Source organism: Abramis brama (genome assembly GCF_963993115.1).
Source record: "Abramis brama genome assembly, chromosome: 4".
NCBI lineage: Eukaryota > Metazoa > Chordata > Actinopteri > Cypriniformes > Leuciscidae > Abramis > Abramis brama.
Window position 1 is genome coordinate 55,358,363 of NC_139966.1, and position 10,302 is coordinate 55,368,664.

The following is a 10,302-nucleotide window of genomic DNA, read 5'->3' on the forward strand; positions in this document are numbered from 1 at the left end:
GCACACCTTCAGCAGTGTCAGATACGAGCTATATTCCAGCGGCGATCTGATACAGTCCTGATACAATACACCACAACTAAGTCTTTTTATTTGGGCTTGAATTACGGGAAGTGCCGGCGAGAGCAACTTTATATGGGCGTCTGTTTCTGCATCTCTTCCAAGAATGAAGACACAAACACGAAGCAACCTAACACACAATCACTCTCACCGGCCAAAATAACCTCGTCTGGGGTTATAAAGGACACTGCGTATAAGCATGAACCACAGGAAACAAGCTTCCCAAACAGGAAGAGGATTTCAGATCTGTTGAGATCCGCACGGATTACCGATTACAGTTTAGAGGGCTGTTGCAGGGTCAATGCAGGTTAAACTTTATCATCATCACAGTTGTAGGTTGATAAGAGCTGCACTGTAATGCACTTGCTTGTGGAAGTCTATGGGAAAGATATTTCACTTGTCCAAATGTCACTGATGCTGTACATAGATATTGAGATGTTTTGAAGTCAAACCTTTAGGGAGATTTGTGTGTATGACCCAACATTGATAATAATCATAAATGTCTCTTGAGCAGCAGATCATCATATTAGAATGATTTCTGAAGGATCATGTGACACTGAAGACTGGAGTAATGATGCTGAAAATTCAGTTTTGATCACAGGAATACATTTCAAAGTTCAGAAAGTTCTACGACAAACTAATGCTACTGATAGTAGGCATGTTGACTCGCTGCCATTAGTCACATTACAGCAGTGAGTGTGTGTGTGTGTGTGTGTGTGTTGATTGATTTGCCCTACATCAGTTAAATATCCTCTGGGAGCAGCGAGAGCAGATTGCTAACATCATTAGCTAATGCATGACTCTAACACTCGCTGCTCTGCTGAATGTACATTAAGATATGGCCAATAATGACATCTCATTAGAACAATACACTTTAAAGTCTAGCACAATATATCCACATTTATCAGTGGAGTTTGCGTAGGACGCATGGACATCACATGGAAAGTTTCTGTGGATGTTAAAGGTTCTTCATTGAATCATTAATGCCAATAAAGAACCTTTCATTATTAAAGGGGACCAATTATGTCTCAAAGTCTTGATTTTGTTGTTGGGCTCTACTAGAATACATTATTTTTCCCATATTCTCCATTGTTGCAGCTCCTCTTTTCCCAGTCTGTCAGTAACGCTCTGTTTAGTTCCTGTCTCTATGAAGCCCCTCCTTCTGAAAAGCACAATGTGCTCTGATTGGTTGGCTGGATCAGTGTGTTGTGATTGGTCAAGCGCTTCAATCATGTTTGGGAAATGTCCCGCCCCTTACTATAACCCACAGTTTCAACACACTACTAACTAACTCAACCAGGCCTCGCCACTTTATTCTGCAAATGCCTTGGACAAGTTAGAGAATTAATTAGACAAGGAATATTTTTTGCCAAGATTGTGAAACACTTTTTCGTCACATAAATCTTTTCTTAAAAAGAAACCAACTTCACAACATGCCAAAGTTGCACAACATCCTTCATTCATTCACTCACTGAGCCACTGTATACTAATTCACATCAGAGAATGTCGCAGCTCAAGATGCCTCAAAACATGAAAGTCAAACAATTGAGGAGTTCCAAAGGAAACACCGTCCCCTGAGGCTACAGATGAGTGTTTGGCGTACATTGTGTGCTGATTGCAAAAGCAACGCATGACATACTTTCTATAGCCTGGCCTGTCCTGAGGTTACTGAAGTGAAAGCATTCATGTTCTGTGAGTCAAAATCATTAATTCCTGAAACATTTTAGCATGTCAGACACTAAAGGCGATGTGGGACACAAACAGAAGAGCAGGTATGACTGTTTGAGGTTATGAATTTATTTATGGGTTACATGAAAACATGGGCATTCATCACTTTTATGCAAATAACATATTTTCCTGCAAGAAGCTGAGGTGTATTTGGGAGTCTGGGTGCTCAGAAACACTTGCTTTGCTATGCATTTTCAGCTAAAAAAAAAAGTCATTTATTTTATTTATTCATAAATATGTATTTTATCATGAACATTTCATATTTATTACTCTTATTATTTCTTATCTTAAGCTGTTTGGTTGATGGTTGCTGTTCTTGCATGTACTTGTGTTATTTCATTTTCTCCTTTCTTTTATTTTGATTTCCTTGCATCGTACGATGAATCCACTATCCATTTAATTTTGATTACTATTAATAAGAAAGACAGAATGCATATTATGGTTTTATATATATATATATATATATATATATATATATATACTGTATATATATATATATATATATATATATATATATATATATATATATATACTGTATATATATATCCACACACATACACACATTATTCAGGTGGAGAAATTGAAAAAAAAATGTCATTACAATTAGTTGTGGTGTTACTATTGCTCATAGTTAGTGTTAAACTAAGATTATACAATTAAATATTACAGTTAAACTTACTCATCCAGCATTTTATTAGTTTTGAACTTTAACCGATTTGACTTGTCATTTTAGTATTGTAGATTTAAAAAAGCAGGTGAGAAAATCCCAATAACTTTCACTGAAGAAGAAAACGGAGACATCTAGAAAACCAGAATATCACAGACACTTGAGACAGATCTATCTATCTATTGCCATTTCAGTCATTTCCGACTCTTGGTGATTGCATGGGTGAAACCGGAGCACCCCGAGGAAACCCACACAGAAACAGGGAGAACATGTCCGGGACCTTCTGGCGTGAGGCGACAGCGGGCCGCCCCAAAGAACGACTTTCTATAAATACATCAATAATTCACCTGTTTAATAGGGCAGCAATGGATTGTTGCTAGTCTAGCGGCTCTGTCAGAAGTGGTTCTGGCTAATTAGGCTTGTAGTATAAATAGCAGCTCCAAGTCACATTAATTATAGTCCAGTCCAGAGGGAAATACACAGTTAAAATGACTACAAAATCTATTATGAGTAAAAGGAGAACAAGACTGTGCGATGTAAATATAGAAGCTCTAGGGCTGGATTTACATCCTCGGCTAATAACTGTAGGCCAGGAACAAAATAATAGCATTCAAGTATCATTTCTTTCTTTACTTTATACACTCATAACAATAATGGTTCCTTATCTGAATATATGGTTCCATGAAGAACATCTTTAACATCCACAGAATCTTTACATTCCACAAAAGGTTCTTTATTGTAGAAAAGGGTTCTTTCGATTTTTAGAATGTTCTTCACACAAAGAAAAATAAAATGCTATTTTTGGTTTAACTGTTCACTGAATGGTTCTTTGAGGAACCAAAAATGTTTTTTTCTATGGCATCACTGCAATAAACTATTGGAACCTTATTTTTACGAGTGTATTTCTGTTTACATTTAATTTTTAGTTCAAGTTTTAGTAAAAGTTCGTTTTTTGTCATTTTTATCATTTATAATATATATATATATATATATATATATATGATTTTTATTATTTTATTTCAGTTTTAGTCATTTTAGAGCATCATGATAAACTAAATTAAAATGAAAAATGAAACAAAAAGTTGTCATATATTTTTATATATATATTATACAGTTTATTATAAGGTGTCATTGTTACAGTGTAATTACATATTTAAGTACTGAGTAATATTAAGCAACTATGTACTTCCTGTAGGATTAGGATTTGGTTGAGTGTTAGTTACATGTAATTATGCAGAATTTACTGTTATTTCTATTGTAAGTACATATAACATAATAACAAGGACACTGTAAAATAAAGTGTTACCTAATAACCCTGGTTCAAGTTTAGGTTATAGGCTTTGGTTCTATGTAAATGAATGCTGAATCTGATCCGCTTTGCTCCTGTTATGACTTTCAGCTTATGCATAAGAAGCACCACATCACATAACACCATCTTCACAGTGTCAAGGCGGTTAAAGCTGCGAGAATTATTTATGCTGCGTTTAATTCAGTGTCTGTTTTAAGAGTGAAAACCACAGATTAATATGTGTAACTACTGGTGGTCCGCACTTCTTGGGTTCACCCCCCTCATTCGTTCTCAGTGTGACCCATGAAGGCCTGCTGATCATCAAGTCAGCTCTAATCTCAACATCCTCGCCTCGAGGTCTCAGTGCTGAACACTGCTGATATGCTGTAGGAGTGTGTTCAGGGTAAAGTGAACGGCTGGAGAACACAGATCAAACTAAAGGTCAGAGATACAGTAAGATGACAGATCAGTTGACATTGAGGATTCATCAACAAACGAGAGCCAGGCCTTTCAAATCAGCATGAAAGAGACGTTGCAATCATCTTTTCTTCCCTATTGTGACATATAGCCAAGTGGAAAGGCTTGTGTAACAAGAACAAATGTAGTGCTTGATTTTGTCTATGGGGATTGATTAGATGGTTGTGGTTTGCTATTGGTCAATCTCTAGATGGTTGTGGTTTCCTATTGGTCTATCTCATGTGAGTGACAGGTTGCCCCGCCCTCAGGCAAGTAAACACGAGTTAATGAATTTAGAATATAATGATGTGTACGGATTAATTATTTATAATATATGCTGCAATATTCTATAAAAATATTGGATTTCATTGTGACTTTAAAAACGCCCTCCATACACTTTATCCTGGATCTGTCTCAGTCCTGCATGTTTATCATTGGATACATTTCTGAATGAATGATGTAACTGACACTGATTGTGGACACTATCTACAGATGGCCCTGTCTGTCTGTCTCTTGCAGGATCAGTATCAAGGTCCAGATAAGGGAGCAGACATTTAGCACAGCTCTTTTAGTCAAAGCACAGCGTTACATGTGCCGTGACTGTATGAACTTGCTGGCATGTCTCCCTACACTCTACTGTACTTGAGCTCTCTCTATATATATACACAGGGTTATGTGAGACTGTATGTTGTTTACGGTCTGTTGAATATTGAACAGTTTCTATTTAATGTTGTTACTGTTGCACACAAATGTCCCTTCAGGCATCAGAGTATATTAGATGTAATTTACTGTAACAGTACAATTCTGTTGAAAGGTGAACCTTCAAAAACATGTCCAGATCACATATTCCACCCCATAATAATAAAAATAGGAAATTAAATTTTGCCTAATAAAAAACTATTATTTGGCACTGTAATGATTAATGACTAAGTAGCCTACATTTGAGAATATTTTTACTTTATTTTTTAACACAAAACATAACTTTTCCTTTTGATTTTGGGATGAAATATAATCCGGAAAAGATTCATCCTCAAGTGCAACAATGTAGCAAGGATGATTCGATCGCGCCAAACCTCAACAGTTCAAGAATCATTTGTGCTTCACTGTAACATTTGAACGGAAGCTTTGGCGGCGCGCGCTCACACATTCATCCACCTTTTTTTTCTTTCTTTTTTTTTCTTTCTTTTTTTTTTTTGCTTTACCCGCCACCGCAGCTTATATTTAAACACTGATGTGACAAGAAACCACAGTAAGAAAGAGGACTTTAACCACTTACTATGATTATTATTAGTGACAGCGGTCACGCTGATGACGCGTCCGTTTCAGCATGCGTTCGCCGACAGACCCGCGTCAAACGCCGCTAACGCGCGCATAGGACGCGTTCGGGAATTTAAAATCAGCTAGAACTAAACGCTTTGCTTGTCAAAGTTGTACTTCTTGACAGACCATCTTAAAACGCAGCGGCAAAAGACGCCCGCCTCGGCCGCCTGACGCACCGCAGACGGAACGCATCCTGTACACAAGGTTTGAGAGCTGCTCCGGGTCGATAGACTGCTTAATAGATTTTACACCCTTCACTCTTCAATAATTCAGATCCAAAACAACCTAAATCCGTTATCAAGCCACATGTGAACGCATCCAGACCGTCATGAGCGCATTCTCTTCCTCAAGGATGCGTCAACACACCGCGACGCTTTTTCTCTTATAACGGTAGGCTACATTCGGGATTAAAAAGTCAAGCTACATTTTGATCTCAGACAGTAGAAAGCAGAATATCTTGCCTTACCTTGAACATGAATCACGCCGGGTGAAGATGTTCCTATCCTCACTCTCTCCTTCTCTCAACGCGTGTGCGCGCGCCACAGAACTGCAGTGAACGCGCCTCTGGCGCAGCGCTGGAGGAGACACAAGCGTGTGTGTGTGTGTGAACTGGGTGTGACTCCAAACACACACTTAACACACTTACTAAGCGTAAACTAAAAGTGTCTTGCTTTGCACTCCCTTATTCAGGACTGATTAGGGTTGTTAGGTTTGTTGCTATTTAAACTGATCAGCTTCACAGGATATTGCAGATTCAACCTTCAACAATATAATAAATACAAACGTTATAAAATGCAACTAAACTCTATAAAATATTCTAAAAAGGTGATTCTGTAAAGTTTTTACGTTTAAGTTTGTACATTTAAAAGTTTTTCTGTAAAAGTTTTCCCCCACATGCTTATTACTGTAGCCTTTCTAGGCTTAAAGGACACAAACCTTAAAGTCTTGAAATTGCCCAGGAAAAAATGCAGTATCAAATATACTAGTTGAGTAGCCTACATTTTTCTAGGTGTTGAAGCCACACAAAGCCACTGCTAGAGAAAATGAAACAATGAAAGTGGCTTTCATTACTGAAAGAAAATATATATTGAAGGTTTAAACAGACCTAAAGAATGCTTATAGTGCTTTGATGGATTCTAGGTGAAGACTAAATAATTCATAAGTACTCAAAAGCACACTTGCACTTGCAGTGTTATTATTCCTCGTTTAGGCATAACTCAGCTTGTCCATCAATATTTTGTTCAAATTTTCAAAATTTAAATCTATAAAAAGTCATATGTTTTCGTATCATAAACGTCATTCATAAGATTAGGGTTAGGTGAAACATTCTGCAGTGTTTCACAGCTGAAGCGAAAGAACATTTTTGTTCTTATCTGAAAACGATTTGTTTCCTGCATCTTTTACACTGTTGGTATGATGAACAACATGAGACATTGATTACCGGAAAAAATCTTATGCAAATATATCCTGCATGATCATCATAGTGGAATTCCAGACGGCATGACGAAAAACAAGCTGGATGGGAAACGAGCACATTTATTTTACAGAACCAAAAGTCCTAACGACAATAGAAACACCATGGTACAAAGTCGACTGAATAATTTCTATGCCACAAGGCAATAGAAAAAGACCATTCGGATAATATTCTACACCAGTCCTCTGAATATACTTGCACAATATGCCTCTATTTAATAAGACATTATGTTATCTTAGCAATTACACATGTCATGATCAAGACAGAATCAAGTTTAGAAAAATAAAGATCCTTTATTGCCATTGGTCCACGAAGAAGAATCTTTTTATTGCACAACAGGTTATTTTTTTGTTCTTTGTGAAAGGTTCTATAGATTGTTAAAATGTTCCTCGCCCTCTTTTGTAAGCTTTGTTTTTAAGGGTGTAAGCACCTGTTCACATTTTGATGGGTGTGCAAAAAAAAAGGGGGTTGGGATTCACTTTGAAACAACTTTCACTTAGAAACTGCTTGAATTTTTCTAACATTTGCAAAGAAATGGCAAGTAACACGTTGAATTAAACATAAAAGTTTGAAGTAGAATTTTCTTGTAAAACGAACTCCAAGAATCTTTATTTTATTTACAGCTTCAACTGGCAGTAACAACTGGCCTCATTGATTCTCTTTTCCTATATGCAAATGTTAAGTTAAAACATTATTTTAATGACATTTAGAACATATAAAATTATAAATATTTAATATGCACTGCACTCTTAAGACGTTGAGAGAAACATTCTTAGAATGTCTTTATGATGTTTCTACTTGAACGTTCTCATAACATTGAGAGAAAACGTTCTGAGAACATTTTCAGAACATTCTTATAATGTTATACTTGTAATAGTTGAATGTTAAAATGAACCTTCTTGGGATATTACAAATGGGTGTAAACGTTCAAAGAATGTTAATGCGAGTAAAAATAGGTTATTTAACCTTTTAAATAACGTTCTAATCACGACAAGACATTTTAACGCTTTAGAAACACAAGGTCTTTATATGCTAATCTAATGTCAGACGGTCCGAGAATAAAGTTTGTTCAATGCACAATCAAGGTAATCTCTGTGGTTCAGACTGAGGCGTTCAATTTTGGATCGTCTACAGAAAAACCCAGGAACATGTCTGCACTGATGGCTACTTTATGGAAGCACTCGGGATCACGAGTAGACAAAAAAAAAACAGATTACACAGAATGATATCTGACCTCCAGACAAATTAGCGCAAGCCCAGACACATTCTGTGCAACTGCATTAGCAGTGTCTGGGAATAAAGAGTTTTGTCTTACTATAGTGTTCTGCCTGCACAATTAGCCCACACATAATTATCTTGATGCATTAACCAAAGGCACTTATATCGTCAAAAGTGTGCGACCACAGTGCATTATCTGCAGGAATGGACGCTCAAGCAGTCTGTTCATGAGCATTTACTCGAGGTAGGCTATTATTGCAGAGCAACATTATTTCAGTAACATTCACAGTCCAGTGGCTTTCAGTAGTGTCCAGCCTGAATTAATAACTTTTAATAGTGTAGCAGCGCACAGACTCTCTATAGGCTAATTGTTGTAAAAATGCTGTTTTATTTTGCACCGGCAGTTATAGGGTTAATGCGGTCGGTGAGTTCGCAAAAGGCCGGGTAGAGAAACGAGCGAGCGAGTTCGGCTTGTGTGTTAGTGTTCAGCTGTTCTTGCGTTCCGATTATAAATTCAGAAACGGAGACTCTCTTGTCTGGTCCTTCAAGGGTTAAAATAGTCCCTTGTTAAACGTTACAATAGTATGAATGTTGAAAATAAAAATAAAAAATAAGTTTCGATCATAAATTTACAAGATTTTTTAAAAAAAAAAATCATATTCACCACGGAAAAAAACGGGGCCAAAAATGCATTAAGCCTATACTCACCAAAACTACTGATTATTTATTTATTTATTTTTACACAAAATCCATCCTAATTTCTTTCCTCAAAAATACTTAATTACTTGGTTGTACAGGTTATCTGTGCGTTTCAGTCCCAACAACCTTTTCTATCGCCATCGAGACTAATGCTGAAAGTCGAGTCTGTCCCGTCGTTTTCCTGGCATAAGTTTTAATTCGCTTTAGGGCTGAGAGTGTCTGCTCGACACAAGATGTGGACACAGGGACAGCCACCGCTTTTGACGATGTGTACAGCTGACCCATGCTCTCACACAGATTTTTGGACGAAATCAATGAGATCAGCGGGACTTTTGCCTTCAAAATCAGTCATGGCACACATTACAGCCAGTTAATTCTGTTTTTATTCGGGACAGATCGAGTAGTGTTCCGTGACTCTGCGTTAAGCTGGATGAGGCTGAATAAGGGATTTTTTTCCGGTAGGTTTTATCCTGCTGGGGGTCGAGGAGGGAAAGAAATATTAATTTGTGGGTTGAAAAACTATTAAATCTACAGGAATATATTTTAGTTTTTGCAGTTCGCTACAGATGCGGTGAACCATCCAATCAAAGGACGTGAAAATGCCGACGTTATTGTACGCCTGCTAGATGATGGCCCCGGCGCAGTCTATTCGAAATCTGATTGGCTGATTAAATCGGACTTATTATCTGATTGGTTAAAGCAACAGTTTAATCGCAGGCGCCCATCAAGGAAGATTTCTTTGGCCATGGCAACACATGATGGCTGAAATATGATTGGATAAAAGCTCTAACATAGACATACACTACAGCGCAACCAAGAGAAAAGCTATGGATTTAAGAGAATGGACTGTTGGGAATAATTTAATACTCATTCATAGAAAAAATATATTAAAGTGCAATTCTGATAGTGATTAGGCCAGCAGAGAAGGCCTTGCTGGCACTGACGGCCCACTGATTCACATCCATAATTTGACTAGCAGCTACACCTTCAGCCTAGTTCCCAAATCATTCCACCCATAGTTTTAAAAATTACATAATTAAAACTTGTTTGAACACATCCTATTATTTATATTGTATTGGCTTCAATAAGAAAAAGTACATCTTGTAACAGGCTATAAGAAACTAGTTTGTCTAGTACTTAACCTGACCCATATCCAGGGATCATGTTTAATCCAACATTTAATCAAATAGCCTACTTCAGGACAAGGTGACTTATTTCACCAGGAAACACGTCTTTTGCTGATGAAATCATACCATTGTGTATACCTTAATTAGGGTTTAAATGGCGCCCTCATATGGCCATTTACTTTTAAATATTATAGTCACTTCCTTCAAAGATCTCATTTTTTATTTCAACCGTTTAATTCCCCCAAATATTATCAGATTGACCAGAACC

At 37.0% G+C, this 10,302-nt stretch overlaps 1 protein-coding gene across 1 annotated transcript in view; it reads right to left on the reverse strand.

Moving 5' to 3' along the window:
* LOC311080923 (fatty acyl-CoA reductase 1) overlaps positions 1 to 6,098 on the reverse strand; it is a 31,802-nt gene extending 25,704 nt beyond the window's left edge. The window contains exon 1 of the mRNA XM_084111159.1: positions 5,983 to 6,098. The gene's annotated coding sequence lies outside the window, so the exon portion shown is untranslated. The remainder of the gene's footprint in view (positions 1 to 5,982) is intronic.
* Between the last annotated feature and the right edge of the window lie 4,204 nt (positions 6,099 to 10,302).